This window comes from Neltuma alba, unplaced genomic scaffold, assembly GCF_004799145.2.
Source record: "Neltuma alba isolate B1F8T4 unplaced genomic scaffold, ASM479914v2 tig00011329_pilon, whole genome shotgun sequence".
NCBI classification, from domain to species: domain Eukaryota; kingdom Viridiplantae; phylum Streptophyta; class Magnoliopsida; order Fabales; family Fabaceae; genus Neltuma; species Neltuma alba.
The window spans coordinates 28,603-45,742 of record NW_021636034.1 but is presented as its reverse complement, the minus strand read 5'-3'; the positions used below and the strand labels follow the sequence as shown (position 1 = coordinate 45,742).

The 17,140-nt window shown below is 32.2% G+C and overlaps 1 pseudogene; it reads right to left on the bottom strand.

The window, feature by feature from the left end:
• Positions 1-933: 933 nt before the first annotated feature.
• LOC114712038 (ABC transporter B family member 15-like) lies at positions 934-5,304 on the bottom strand (annotated as a pseudogene).
• Between the last annotated feature and the right edge of the window lie 11,836 nt (positions 5,305-17,140).

The following is a 17,140-nucleotide window of genomic DNA, read 5'->3' as shown; positions in this document are numbered from 1 at the left end:
TGGGCAACTATTAAACGGACATGTACCAAAAAAAAAACTATTAAAACGGACAAAGCATCCAACTGGCCCCCAGTGATAACAATATTTATTTTCCTTAAAGAAGCAAGAATTGAATTAACATCTTTTCAATGTTGTTTTATGATTTTGAATGGATTTTATCAGTTACAAACCAAATCATGAAAGAGTTGGTAATTGGTAAATGTAAAATCAAAACCTATCTTAGTGGACAAGTTGTCTGTTTAAACTAACTGTAATAAATGTAATTTGGCGTTATATGAAAACGTCAAAGGAGATAGGTTTTAAAAAAAATGCAAAGACATTTTTTTGATCAAAAACATTTTAACTAATCGAAAGAGCTTCTTAAATGGATTAGCTGACTTTTTCAAAACAAAATTAATACTCACTTCGACATTATTAACTTTCTAGTTTTTATGAAATAAAATTTTTAAAAAAATATCTTAAAGCATTATAATTTCTTAAATAATATTTGAAGCTTAAGTAAGGGGAAAAAATAATATATCAATCTTACCTAGTATATTTAGTGTCATCATGAACACCATTAATCCATTAGCTTGCCCCATAAAATTCAAGAATGGACAACATTAAGTTTGGATCTAGGTAAATAGGCTAGCCTTTTGTAATAGTTTGAAACAAAGTTGCGGAAGGTTAAAAAAACAAAAAAAAATCCTGGGCTAGGTATAAAATTACAACTATCACAAGATTCATTCTCGTTGTCAAAACTGATAAACCTTATTTTTTGGGCAAAAAAAAAAACTCATGAGCCTTGATTTTATTACAAAACTACCTTGGTACCTATTAGATTAAAAAAAAAAAAAAGGCCAATACAGATGATGCCTATAAAAGTTAAATATGAAAACAAGTAACATGACTCCATTTGTATGTATAATCATCTAATTCGCTTAATCGCTTCCATTATGCAGAGTGAGCCTGCTGCAACTTAACCATAGAGTAGTATGCTCCATTTCGTCCTACGGATAATAACTCAGAGTGTGATCCTAATTCTTCTAACTTTCCATTCTTAATCACAGCTATGGAATCTACACTCTGTATTGTGGACAATCTATGGGCTATAACTACGCATGTTCTTTTAACCATAATCTTCTCTAGTGCCTCCTGCACCAGATTCTCTGATAAACTATCAAGAGCACTGGTTGCTTCATCTAACAACAAGATTGATGGGTTCTTCAGTATTGCTCTGGCTATGGCTATCCTTTGCCTTTGGCCTCCTGATAGTTGCACTCCCCTTTCTCCACAATACGTATCATATCCATCTTTCATAGAACTGCATTATGCAGAAAGAGATGTTAGTTTTGTTAAAACTCAAAGCAATCAGACCATAAATGTGTGTACTGTGTTCTACCTTATGAACTCATGAGCATTTGCAAGATTAGCTGCCCGTCTTATTTCTACCTCTGATGCTTCCTTTGTCCATAGATGATGTTGTCGCGTATAGTTCCTGCAAATAGAGTGGGCTCCTGACTCACCAAGGCAATCTGTGATCTCAACTTTTGCAGATCGAAGTCCTTGATGTCGCAATTGTCTATAAAGATTGATCCCTTCACAGGGTCATAAAACCTTTCAATTAATCCAATGATGGTGGATTTGCCTGAGCCACTTTGTCCCACTAGTGCTATTGTTTTTTCAGATTCAATCTCAAGACTTAGACCCTTGAGTATCATTTGGTCAGGCCTTGTTGGGTAAGCAAAAAACACATTCTGCAACTTGATGTTGCCCTTGATTGTTTTTTTAGACCTATCATGTGTATGATCATCTTCAGGTTCAATCTGACTTTTCCTGTGCAGGATGGCAAAAATTGAACCAATGGCTCTCCCACTTTTGGCTATATCAGACGTCATACTTCCTGTCTCCGCAATTTGTCTTCCAGTGCCCATCAAGATGAGAAAAACCTGCAAAAGGTTCTTTGATTCCACCAATCCTTGATTCAAAAGCCTCCCTCCATACCAGAAAGTGATAGTTATAGATGCAGTTGTCAAAAACTGAGAGATTGACATGATGGAACCTGAAATCCATGATTGCTTAATGCTTTCCCTGTGAGGGCCTTTCATGGCAATCTTAAACAGATTCAGTATCCTTCTCTCAGATGAGAATGCTGTAATAGTCCTGTGGTTGATGGTAGCTTCCATTGCTAATTGACTTCCCTCTTTCTGAGCCTTTTGAGCTTTGCCAGACATACTTTTCATCAAAACCTTTTTGAATAGAAGCAGCCAATGATCAAAGGCTGCATAGCAATCATCACAATAGCCACCCTCCATGAAACAACTAAGCCAAGTATAAAACCCAGAGATGCCGTAAAGAAAACTTGAACCAACAATGACATTCGTTCTGCAACAAGGGATCGAACCAAGTTAGCTTCATTTGCTAGCCTTGCACAAATTGCTGCACTAGTGTTATCTTCATGATCAAACCATCCAATCTCAAAGGTTAAAACTTTAGCCAGCAAGTTTTCTCTTACTCTTTTCAACAAGCGTTCTCCCATGACGCGAAATTGTAATGTTGAAAGAGATTTGAAATAATGTTCACAATGGCTAGGGTGCAAAAGATGACCGAGTACAACCTGATCTCAGATTTGATGCGAGGTTTGTCTTTTATGAAGTAAACAGATGCAACAATTCCTAGGCAATAGGAGTATATTGGTTGGCATATTCCAGATCCCATGGCTCCTAAACACCCAAGCAAAGCTTGCTTCCTTCGGGTGCATTCATCTCTGTATCAAACGCCATTGGGAAAAGCTTTTATCTGAATTAGAAGATTTCTTGGAGTTTTTTTTATTGTAGTAATCATCATCACTCCAAGAGGAACAAGGGGAGAATCTACAATGCTAAAAGAATATATAGGGCTAAATGGCATTGCTGGGCTACTTTGCCAACTTGAATGTGCTGTTCTTGGAACCTCTACGTTTAGTGGACTTGTGTTTGTGTAGTGCATGGATTCAATCTCTTTGTTTTCAAGGGCTGATTGCTGCAGTTGGAGCATTTTGCTGTATGTTCCACCTTGCCCATTGTTCATTTGGATTAGCTCATCATGGGAACCTGATTCAATGACTTTTCCTGATTGAAGAACTACTATTAAGTCAGCCTTACGAATAGTTGAAAGGCGATGAGCTACAATGATTGTGGTTCTTCCTTGGGAAGCTAAATCCAAGGCTTCTTTTACTAATTTCTCAGACTGTGAATCAAGAGCACTGGTAGCTTCATCAAGTAGCAGGATTCTAGGGTTTCTTATTAGAGCCCTTGCTATGGCAATCCTTTGCCTTTGCCCTCCAGATAATTGGGTTCCTAGTTGCCCCACCTAGACAAAAAAAAAAAAGGGTTGCATCTATAAAAGCCATCAAATTCAACAAAATATTTATGCAACAGAATAATGGGGAAATAATGCAAACTTAATGGCTTACTTGAGTTTCATATCCGTTGACAAGTTTGACAATGAAATCATGTGCATTGGCAGCCCTTGCTGCATTTTCAACATCTTCCATTGAAGCTCCTTCATTTCCAAGTAGGATGTTTCTTTAATGGATGTTGCAAAGAGAATTGGCTCTTGATTTACCAGTCCCATCTGGGATCTTAACCACTTGACATGAAATTTCTTTATATCATCCCATCAAGCAATATGTTTCCATTTACAGGATCATAGAATCTTTCAATCAGAGAGATTATTGTAGATTTCCCAGAACCACTCCCTCCAACAAGACCTATTGTTTTGCCTGCTTGAAATTTCAGATTGAGCCCTCTAAGAATTGGAGTATCTGGCCTTGATGGGTAGCTAAAGTCAACATCTTTGAAACTGATCTCTCCTCTCACATCCTTCAAAATCTTCCCTTTTTCTCTATCAGAGTATATAGCTGGCACTCGATCAATCATCTCGTAAATTCGCGTAGCTGCACTTGTTGCCTCTGCTAAAAAAGCAAGACCTGGAAGTGCACTCATCAATGACCTGCAAATGTTGTATGAATAAGTCACTCACACACACACACAAACCCATATATATAATAACAGAGAAAGGTTTAGAATGCATTTAGAATTGATACTCACAATCCTCCCCAGATGATACATATTTCTGCAACAAATACTTTTCCACCACTTTCTCCTCTTTGAGAGACCAAAACGCTTCCAGCCCATGTTTGGAATGCCCATGTTGCATAAATCAACCCAAAGCTCCCAATCACCACACCTTTGGTTGAACCAAGCTTTATGCCAACCTTCAGGCTTGTTTCAAGAGCTAAGGAAAACCTCTCTAGTGTTTGTTTCTCTCCTACATATGAATATACTGTGCGAATCGAAGAGATTGCTTGCTCTGCTATGCCACCAGCAACACCATAAGCATCCTTCATCTGACTTCCCATCTCTTTTAGTTTCTTCCCAAATATGATTGCTGGCATGATCATCATAATTGAAAATGGAAAAGCAGATACTGCTAATCTCCAGGAAAGAATTGCAGCTACTATGAAGCTTGAGAAAACTGCTGAAAAGTGAACCAAACAAGTGGGTATCTACAAGAAAAAACAATCATACACGTTAATTGTTATCATATCCTCTAATAAAAAACATACATAAATAATTGGAAGAAGAAGAAGGCCATTTTATCAAGGACCTTTTCAGCCAAAGTGTCTTGAAGGGTTTGAGCATCAGAAGATATGGTGGCAATAACTTGGAAAGTGGTGGAAGAGCCAGATTGGCTATCAAAGAAACCCACTTCTTGCCTAAGGACTGATTTAAGATATTCAATTCTCATGCGAGATGTTTGTCTTTCTGCAGTTCTTGTCCAACATACTCCTTCTGCATATATTTATGATAAAAGAACTATTCACTACCCATCCACAAGAAAAATTACAAGACCTCTAGCCATTGTGTTTCCAGTCTTGCAAATCATTTTCTACATAGAAATAGCAAAATTTGCTTACCAACAAATGCAGATAAGCCCACCCCAATGGCAATAAAGAGCAGCCTGAGAGCATACTGATGAGAAAATGATCATGAACATTAATTTGTCAGATGTCTTGGACTGAAGTGAAATTTAACAAAGGTGATAAACTAGAAAGTATAAACAATAGCAGTAACTGCATTCTTATACCTTGTCCACCGAATGCTTAAAGGCATCATTCCCAGAATCAGACGTATGATTTGCATAGTCATCAATCAAACTGCCAAGAACGAGCATTGTCACAGAAGTTTGTAGGCCATCTCCAATGCAACCCAATGTCCCAAACAATAGCAATAACTTGTCCACCCTATCTGCATAACGCAGAAAACCGCCCTTTTTCCCCATCTGAAGAAAATTCCTTTCATGCTAGATTATCAAAGGCAAGGTGTTATATTATAGATAACATTGTTCTCGTACCTCTATGCCTGACCCCACCAAGTGTACACTCAAATCTTGGCTTTGGCCGGCATTTGTACGCAAGTCGTGCACTTTTATTTCTTGCCGTCACAACAGATGCAATAGTCATAGTTAATTATTTTGAACAAATCATTCTTTGTGATTATTTTAATGCTTTTATTGGTTGTAGTTTTGACATCCTTATGAACTTATACGACGTTGTCCATGCATGTTGGACTAGTATAATAAGGCACGGCACAGAATTGGCAAGCTGTGTCAGTTCAACTTTGCTTTTGTCATTCATAGAGCATATCAACATCATCATCTCGTGCAATAAGTGATCGATTGGGTGTGTGTGTTTTCTTTTGGTTTAATCAGAAAAGGAAGTTTATATATGCCTCTCCATTTCATATTCTTGTACAATAAACTGTGAGTGGGTACATTTCATTTTCATTTACTCAGACAGTGAAACGCAGCCAATTAGTGTTTGGGGGGTGAAAGTTATGGTTTTATTACCTTTTCACTAAAACCATGTAAGTAAAGAACGAAGTGTCTTTCTCATGATGATTTAGACATGGTTTGAGAGAGCCAAGACCGTCGTGACAAAACATAACCAACAGCCATATCGTGGTATCTTGCATTCCCTTGGAGGAATCGAATTTTATTAACGTTACTGATTAGAGGATAGGCAATGAAAGATTCTTAATTTGTTTCAATAAATTTATATATTAACATCCCATTCTTCAATTTGAAATATCACTTTACATAATACATATACCGCTGATGAATTAATAGTTTTGTCGCACCATTTTTCCAACAAGTTTTTGTATTCTTTCCCGATATCGCATATATAATTGTTTGTTCTATTTTTTCAAACAACAGGGCAATAGGAGGATGTAATTTGTATTTCTGTCGTGAACTATTAATTTCTTTGAAAGATCTAAGTATGTAATTTCCTTTGTAAGTCATGGTAGAGACGAAAGCAAAAATCAACTAGCGTTTCAATTTGTATTTCTGTCTTGAACTATTAATATATGGATAATGGATTCTGATACAATTTGTATTTCTGTCTTGAACTGTTAATTTCTTCGAAAGATCTAAACATGTAATTTCCTTTGTAAGTCGAGGCAGAGACGAAAGCAAAAGGCAAAAATCAACTAGCGTTTCAATTTTCTGTTTCCTATTTCTTCTTTTATGGTCTCTCTTTTCAGTTTGAAGCAAACATGTAAGCCCAGAGCTGTTCACATACAACAACATAACATTACGCTTGATGTGAGAGCTGACCCCAAATAGATACTCCCCCACTTGTTGAATTCGAGTCATCATAATTTAAATTAAGGAACAAAAAAACCAACAGGGTTAGATCTATCTGGCAGAAGGAACTAGTCATTTACAACATGACAAACCAAGATTCGAATCCCCATGAGATGAGAGAGGTAATTTAGCACCCGATGGTGTCTCAAATAAGATTGACTTCATAGGAAGATGCCTGTGATTAGCAAAAAGTAACGAGAAATTAATGTGTAAAGCCAAAAAGTGTTTTTGTTATTGACTGCGCTTGGAATGAGAGGATAGGGTACAGGAGCGTGCACATGGTGTCACATGACCTAGGACAGAACGTGAAGCATGCATGTTGCATAGTTACTAGACATCACGACCAATTATATATGAGGCGTTCGTTAGATTTGGTCCATCCCCACAAGATTTGGTCAATTGGTAGCAATTGTTGACCTGGGCACGTTCCCACCTTTGTTCTTAGTGCTTTTATTAGGCCAAGTTCATATCTTACCATATTAAGTAATGTGAGACTTCTTTTAAAGGCACACACAAACAAAAACTACAACATATGGATTATCCATATTAGCGTGCCAAGAACGGCACCTGAATTATCTAAGGAGGAGAGATCAATGTGTTAGTTAATCACCTTGTGATCATCATGATCTGTGTGTACGTGAACTACAAAACTTCGAAGGATATATATTTAGACATGGCTTTTGTTGTTTTGGCAGGTAAAGAATGCATGCTCAGTGAATATTGATATGTGAAATGGAGAAGTCCGTATCAGTAGCCATTGATGTAAGGGGTGTAAGGATTTTCAGTTTTACTTTTTGTATATAATGTGTATTGGTGTGAAGTCTCATATTACTTAAGGGCATGAAAAGTGTACAAATAATAACATGTTATCCGAAGCTTCGGAATGTCTTTCTACTTTCTTTGTTAGTTTCTTTTTCTCTGCTGCCAAGTTCTTTTTCTTTTATTTATGTTGTTTTGTATGTCACCCCGTTTGTCGCAAGGAGGATTCAATTAATCCTTATAAGTGCTGTATCTCAACTTATTGAGAGGTTGGGGAATACTCCCTCCGTTCCTTATTATTAAAGACATTTGATGCTTATGGTATGTTCCCATATATAAGAGACACTTAAAAGTTGTCTCTATTTTTTTGTATTGATTTCCTATTTTACCCCTATTTATTTTGTCTCCAACTCATACTCTCTCTCCCTCTCACTTCTCTTTTTTTCAATAATTTAATTGTTCTCTCCCATACTCTCTCCTTATTAATGGGGGGTATTGTTGGAAAAAATATTATATTTTTTACACATTAATTGTCCTCAACTAATTTTAACTGTTTTTTTTATCAACGTGATTTGGTTATTTGTCTCTTATAATAAGGAACGGAGGGAGTATCTCTTAACGACGGTATCCTGAGGTATAAATCAAATCATCAACTTACATTCTACCCGTTCTGCCGCCACCATTACTCACATGTAAGGCCATATTCTCTATTGAAACCGAGAACAAATGCGTGTGATGTATCCCAATTTTATAATATATTTTTATATATAATAAAGGGATTTTATAATATTTAAAAAGTTTAAAATGCAGAAGATACTCATATTTTGAATTAAGAAAATTATATAAATTAATTACTTAAAAGTGCATTTTTATTATATTTTTATAATTTCTCTTTTGAAAGGTATCTTTGTTTTGATTTTGGGGAATATTCTGTTAAACCAAGTATGAACCCCATGAAAACTACATTTGTAGTAGCCACTTGGCATTAAAAGAGAATTTTTTTAATTATCTAATTGAAAATCATCCAAACCTACCACCACATCTTTATTCAAATTTGAAATATTATCATTTTATCCAATATCATTTAAACTCACAAGCTCTTTTCCTTTGGCTGCAATGAAGATCACACCAAATTAAGAGAATTCAAATTCAAAGTTCTATCAAATATTATAAGATAAAAGAAGATAAAAGATCAAATTAGAAGTCTCAAGGGTTTCTTCATCCAACTGGGATAAATTCAAGCACTATAAAAAGAGATCAAAGGAGCCTTGAAGAAGAATGAAGCCATCTATACTACACAAGCACAAGCAAACACTTTTCCTCTTGTATCTAGTTGTTTCACTGTCTTCTTTTTATTTTCTTTTTATCATTATGGTGTGCTAGTCCTCTTTATTCCTGAGGACAAGATGATGTGGTTTGGGTTTCTGTTTATATTAAGGAATTTGTTAGTTTTCAATATTTCAATCCACTAGTACGTTGCTTTTATGAATTTCCTAGGTTAAAATTTTGATTTTTTTTTTACTGACTGATATTTGGCTTGTGTTTTAGTTGAACAATTATATTTTGAAGTTTTCAATAAATATATTTTTAGTTTCCTCATGATTCTATGAGTGTTTATTTTTATAGATTTCTATTTTGATTTGTACAAGTAGTTCATGCTTTAGGGTTTTCAATAGATAACTTTCTTCAAGAAATAAGATATAATTGTTTAATTGAATTTACAAGCTAAGTGATTTTTAAATGATTAATTGAAAGGTGATTATATGCTAGCTCTCTAGGTATAATTATTAATTAATTAATCACGACTTAGATGTTTTCTATGATTTTTTTTTACTTAGTAATTGTTTTTATACAAACTCCTCGTCCTTTTAAACCATAATAGCCACTCATCAATATCCTTAGGAAGTGTATTATTCTAGTAAAGTTTTCGTTCTTTTTGCTTTCTTTTAATTATTACTATTCTCCTTTTATTTTTCTCAATTTATTTTCTTAAAAAAATCAATCAATTTTCTTTCCTACTCTTTCTTTCTTTCTGTACATCACATTTTTTTCTTAATTAAAAAGGTTTTGAAAATTTTAACAAAGCTCTTCATTGAGAGAGAGACGATCTAAGTTCACTTCTATACTATATAGGGTTCATTTAGTTAATTAATTTGAGAGCTTCAATGTGTGCATGATAGTTGTGGAGAGAGTGTTCAATGGATTGGAAAGTGTGGGACAAAAAGGCGAATCATGGAGGACACAGGATGGGACGAAATGTTCAAGAACTCTAGGCCCTCTACGTATTACATTAATTCTTGAATATACCACATATATTTCTGTTTATGGTTTATAATGTCAAGCGTTACTTCTCCTTTGTTTTTTGGTCAACATTACATCTTTCTTTTACTTTTCTATTACTCCCCTTTCAAATATAAGGCATGTTTTGAAAACTTTTAAATTTTTAGGCTTTTAATGCTAAGATCATTAACAAATAATCTGATATTAACAAAAAAACAATCAAGATCGTCACAAAAAATTTTCATTTAAGATTAACTGTTTTAAGGTTAATAAACTAAAAATATATTTTTTATAATTAATAGACTACTCGTAAATTGAAATCTTGTATAAAATTAAAAGATCATATATATACACTTCAAATTTTTTATAATTATATTATTTTATTAAAATTTCATAGTCTTTTTTTTGTTAAATTTTTCTGAGTAGAAGAGAATCATTGTTAATTTATTAGGCGAAGGATACAAAAAGAGACGACGCGGGGCCAATAAACCCAAGCACCAAAGAACCGCATAAAATGGGGAGGCAAATGGGTTTTGGGGGTGTTCCCACTTTTTCCTAACAACCAAGTTTTTTGTAAATCAAACTAAATTCATTCATATTTAGTTTTGTCTAAATATCTCATGATAATATGATCAAAACCTGAGGGGCAGTTTTGTCTTAAAGGAATTTTAGGCGTAAATAAATCTGGGAGAAACGGAAGGCAGGGAAGTGAAACCATCCGTACACAAAACGGTGGTTCCACTTCCAAGGTTGGCAAAAGCGATAAATAAAATAAACATGGAAATTGGAAAGCGTCCAAAAGCAAGGGGCTCATCATCACCAAAACTACAAATACGAAATTTTAAAATTATTATAAAAAAATTATTAAAATGGACCTAAAATGAATTAATTATAATTTTTTGACTAAATTCTTTCTCTTATTGACATATTGTTTCTTTGGAATTAAAATAAACTTAAAAATAAAATTTTCAATATAATTTTTTGTTATTGGGGATCTAAAACTTAAATGTGTTCTAGTGAGGAATGACTAATTTATTCAGAGGTAGGATATAATGGGACCAAAGTGGCCAGCCGTGTGGCCTTGATAGCATCAAAAGCTCACAGGGGATGACGCGCACGCACCCCACTGTACAGGCTTCCCATTATTCGTACACGTACCATTCCGGTTATTAATATATATTCTTATAAACTTTTAAGTTAAAAATATAGTTTTATTTTTAAATTTGTCTTTATAATAATAGATAAGAAAAAAGATGAAAGAGAATATAAAAAAATATAATAAAAGAATATGACAAAAAAACATAATTAAAAGCAAAAATAAAAAATATATATTAAATATTTAGACAAATTCTAAATCAAAACTTTCAAAATGGATCATACCTTTATCTAAATTTAAAATTTATAAATAGAATCAGAGAAAGTTAAATACCAAAAAGTATAGAGTGAAGGCTAATTTTAACAATTAAGTTTGCATAAAAAGAACTAGGCATCATAAAAAATTTTTTGGATAAAAAAATACATAAAATTATCAAAAAGGACAAAAATAATAACACGGTTAACGTCCGTTATTTGTCTATTAGTGGGGCTCACAAAGTCAGAGTTAATGTGCATTTTTAATAGCGATGTTAGCACTAATAAATACTGGGTATCATCAAGTTTATTTGTATGTAAAAATATATACGAACTTTCTAAAAATAGAAAAATAACAAAATTTGTCAACTCTTATAAACATCGATTAACTTTATTCTTTTAAGTCCCATCAAATACTATGTTTTCTCGTCCCACTCATTCTTTTTTTTGAGCTGCTCGTCCCACTCATTCTTACTTTCAAGTTAATCTATCTTTCTCTGATCACATTCAATACACACTTTCTTTGCCATATTGTTTTGTTAAACCCCAATATTTTATATGTAGATACCTAACACGACGTCTTTCCTTTTGAGAATATGAGGTTCATTGCCTTTCTCATCAAATATCGTTAGTTCTGTCTTGCCTCTGTACCATGTAGCAAGATCTTCAAAAATGAACGTGTGCGCGAGAGAGAGGCCCAAGATAGAGGGGCATAATATTGACAAATGGGTAAATATATATAAAAGACTTGGAAGCTAAAAAAATGACATGGCAAAAAAAGAGAATATGTGTTGACTATAATAAGAAAAAGATGTATCGACTTGGAAACAAAAATGACTGGAGAGAAAACATGACATTTGATGGGACCTAAAAGAATAAAGTTAACAAAAGTTTATGAAAATTGACAAATTTTTTAAATTTTTTTCACTCTTTTTAAAAGTTCATGTATATTTTTGTAGCAAAATAAATTTTATAATACTCAATGCCCATTAGTGTTAACTTTGTTGTTAAAAATACACCTTAAAACTGATTTTGTAGGTCCCACTAGTGAACAAGTAATGGACATTAAGGATGTTATTATTTTTGTCTCATTTTGACAACTTCATGTATATTTTTGGATTCAAAAAAGTTTTATAGTGCCCAATGTCTTTTGATATAAATTTAGTTGTTAAAATTACACTGTAATCCAAAACTATATTAAGTTGACAAAATTGTTCAATTTTACTTCCATTAATATTTTTCTCTCTTTTTTATTTACAAATTATTTCCATATCTCTCACTTCCTTTTCTCTTTCTAATAAAAATTAAATAAAGATAGAATTAAAAAATAATCATTAAATATATTATAAGTGACTTATATTAAGGATCCAAATATCTCATAATATTAATTTACCTTTAGGACTGGAGTGATGCATTTAAATTGGAATATGTGCGGGTGATATCAATATGTATTATTCAAGGGAAGAACGGTGCTAAAAGTTTTAAGGGTAAAATAGGAAAACAAATATAAAACATTCTAGATAATGCGGGTGTTTAAGTAGAAACAAAACCATAGTTTTAAAAATACTTTTACGGTATATGAAGTAAATATATGAAGAAAGTTATCTCGATTTGTGAAAAAGTGTTTCTGAAAAGTATTTCTGGAATTGTCCGAACACCCCAATATTAACCTGAACTTATATTGTGAACAGCGGCAGTATCCATATCCCAAAGTAGACCATGAAATAACCAAACTCCTTGTCTCTATGAACTCTTTCTGGCATTAATTTTTATTGCGAAGTTAAAGAAACGAAGAAGGGAGAATGGATTAAAAGTTCCTCTATGACAAATTAATTTGGAAATGAGACTTGTAATAAATATAAAGGTATTGACTCCTTAAATATTAGTAAGTGTGATAGGAAAAAGACTATATTATCCCAACAGATGCTAACTGCATATGATCGATATCTAATCCCATATGAGATTTTATTGCATATTATGGATCCTAAGTACATGTCATTGATCCAAACTTACATATTACTAATTCTAATTACATACTATGAATACCTAGTTGCATATAGTATTTTATTGCATATCATAAATCATAGTTACATATAATTGATTCAAAGTTATATGTTGGTGATTTTAATTGCATATGGCGGATGCCTACTTGTATATGAGACCTCATTTTACATCATGGATCCTAATGGGATATCATTGATCTAAATTTGCATATTACTTATTCTAATTGCATACTCTATCCGATTCAAAATATAAGATAAACTTTATCCATTTACATTTATAAAAAAATTAGTTAAAATTAGTTTAAAACAATAAATATGTAATGAATGTATTTTTCCCCCCAAACAAGCCCTTATTAATAAAGAGAATAAGTAAAAGATGCAATAAATAAATCAAAGCGAAAAGAGAATATATAGAGGCAAAATTGATTAAAAAAACTCATTAAATATTTAGATAAAAATAAGTGTTATCTTGTAAAAAAAAAAAAAAACTAAGCCCCTCTAACAAAGCTTATCTTATATTTTTAGTATATGTTACTATTTACATAAATAAATTCTTTTGTGCTACTCACAAACAAATTCTTATCTACTAATACTAATTACATATGACAAATCTTACTTCTCTCATGTTAATTTGTATATAAGAATTTATTTGTGAATACTGCACAAAGAAATTTGTTTATCTAAATAGTAACATATATGTAATTAAAATCAGCAATATGCAAATTTGGATCAATGATATGCTATAAGGTAACTAGGCATCATCAATATACAATTAGATCAGACATATGCAACTTTGGATCAGCAATACGCAATTAGGATCTGTGATACACAATAAGGTCTTATATGTAATTAGGCATCCACATATGCAATTAGAATCACTAGCTAATATACAACTTTGAATCAATTATATGTAACTAGGATCCATGACATGTAATAAGGTACCATATACAATTAGGTATCCATAATACACAATTAGAATCAGCAATATGCAAGTTTGGCTCAATGATGTGCAATTAAGATTTGTGATATGTAATAAAATTTCATATACAGTTAGGTATTTATCATATGCAATTAAAATCCGTGCTATGCAAGTGAGAATCCATCATATGCAATTAGCATCTGTTAAGCTAATACTCCTCCGGTCCTAATTATAAGACCCAATTGACTTATTTGAGGAGATTAAGGAAGTAAGTTAAGTTGGTTATTTATAATAAATAAGTGTTGTCATTCCTAAAATATCCTTGCTAATTAAGTATATTGGCTAAAACTATCATTATTAGAAGGATTATCTTGGAAAAAACTGCATAAATATAAGAGACAAAATGGATTGGGGTCTTATAATTAGGACCAAATAAAAAGTCAAACGGGGTCTTATAATAAGGACCGGAGGAGTATAATCTTTTTTCTACCACATTGACATTTTAGATGTCAACATCTTTACATTTATTACATGTATCCTTCCTTGATTAATTTGTCAAGAAGGGATTTTTAACCAATTTTCTCAACAAAGAAAGTGGCAAATGAAATATTGGAAAGGAAGTGACCTAATGATAATAACTATTTCACCTTAAGAAAATAACAAAATTTGTTGATGAATGACAACAAAACCTTAAACAATGACAATTAATATTTTAAAGTTTTAAATGTCCATATCACTTAGATGTTACTATATCCTATCCTTAGTATAAAAGCTACTTAACTAATTTAAATATATTAAAAAAATTAATTAAATTAGTTATTTGTCATAAATATAAGTAGAGTTTTCTAAAGTATCATTTTTAATCATAACTAGTCTTTGATAAAAATCTCTTGACATGTGTAATCAATAGGAATATTTTATAGAGTAAATTGTATTTTAAAGCACCATTTTTAATCACAATTTTAATTTTGATTATGACATTCTCCCATGAATAGTCGTTGTCATTGTTGAAATTTTTGTTCTCATTTTATATAATGAAAGTTATTATTTTTGATAAATAGCTCCACGTCACAATCCTCAAGCGCTTGTAAAGCTGCTTGAGTAATAATAATGTAGAAGAAAAGGAATTAGTTAATAAATCCATTTTAGTCTAAAACTCGAAGAATACTATTACATGTATGAAGAATACGATAGCAATCATCTAATCTTGTCAAAGAAATGAGCTAGTTTTAATGGACAATTAGACATTAGATAGAAAATAAAAGCAATGGCATGGGGTTTAATGTTAAAAATTAAAATTTCATGGAGTTGAGATTTAAATTTCGAAACGTCATATATGCAATTAACATAAAGTTTATGGTTTTTGCATATTCTAAATTTCTTAATTCATGTCAAATATCATATCATCCTCATTAGCCTGATATCAAAGTTTTCATCGATAACTTAATGGTAAAAATAACAATAGGGGGTTTAAGGGAAAAAAAATAAAATTTAAGGAAATTAAATTTTAATTTTAAAATGTCATGAGACTTATATGCATCACATTTAAAGTTCGGTGGGAGTCATATGGATTTTGGCCTTAATAAATTAAGGATTAATTATAAATTTGTCTTAAAAGTTTTCATACATAAGTGTTGGGCACCCGAAAGTTTTTTTAGTTACAAATTTATCCGAAAAATTTAAAATTATGGCAATATTGATCCTTATGTTTAAAAATGTTCACAGTCAATCTTACTATTTTAACAGTCTGCATTAGGCTTTTGATTGGAGGGGGTAAGAGTTTTTAAATTTTTAGGGCAAAGTTGCACTCACAAGACTTCTGAGTGCCTTCTGCTCCCAAATAAAAACTTTCAAAGTAAATTTGTACCGAAACCCGTAAATTCTTTTACTATTACTCATAAATCACTTTCATCATGTTTTCTTGGAACCAAGAAAAACTTTTAGGGCAAAGTTGCACTCACAAGACTTTTGAGTGCCCTATGCTCCTAAATAAAAACTTTCGAAGTAAATTTGTACCGAAACCCGTAAATTCCTTTGCTATTACTCATAATTCACTTTCATTATGTTTTCTTGGAACCAAGAAAAATTTTAAACCTTACTGAAATTTAACAATTTCGCAATTTCATCTATATTTAATATATACTATATCTTATGAGAGCAAAATCTGCCCAATAATAAATAAAAAATAAAATTATATATTTACATGAAATATTTAACAATATGACTTAGGGAGAGAGAAAAAAGGCCTTTTCCCCCTCCATTATAAACAGAGTACTATATTCATTAAGAGAACATGTAAATGGAATGTCCAAAACAGTACAGCAAAGACCTAACCATCAAAAATTCGGTTACCACCTCCATTATGACCAAACAGAAAAAATAAAAAATCAATCCACTAATAAATTAAATTAAAAAAAACTTTGTTTTAAAAAAATTGTAAGAAACAGAAGGGATGTTCTTGACTAGGTACCGAAGGAAGCAATGCCAATATTATTTTAAAAAGGTGAAAATTCTCGAGAGGCACAACACCAATGCCAATGCCAAGGCTTTGGGAAGGGGACAAAAAATCCCGTTAGTTTTGATAGTTATAGAGTCTCAATTTGGTGGTTGTCGGGCAATTAAGTGATTAATCATAATTAAATATTTATTAAAATAACATAAACATTGTACTATGAGTACTACAACTTCATTATAATAAATCCAAAAAGTAAATTAATCCTTTTTTAATATATATTGTGGGTCTTGTGTTGAGGCACAAGACATGGAATTGAAAGGCCATAAGCTATCTTGGTTGGTGAGCACTCAGACCCATAAGCTCTTTTTTGGTCCCATTCCATTGTCAAGAATCCCCAGAGCATCCAATGATCACTATTTTTTTTCCCAGAAAAATAATAAAATTGTCTCACTTTTTTCCTTCTTTTTTTTTTTTTGAAATATGAAGCAGCATAAGATGATGGGGTAATTGATTAAACCGTCGGTGTCTTGAGTTATTCAAATTTTCAATTAGTATGTTTCTTCACAGTTGAATTAGTTTTTAATTAATTATTTCTCCCATGAATTGAAAATACTTATGGAGAGGAGAGTCCATCCCATCCAAGTCTTGTTGAAAAGGAGAAAAAAAAAAAAGGTACTCCCTTCCATCCTTGTTGTTCCCTCGAGA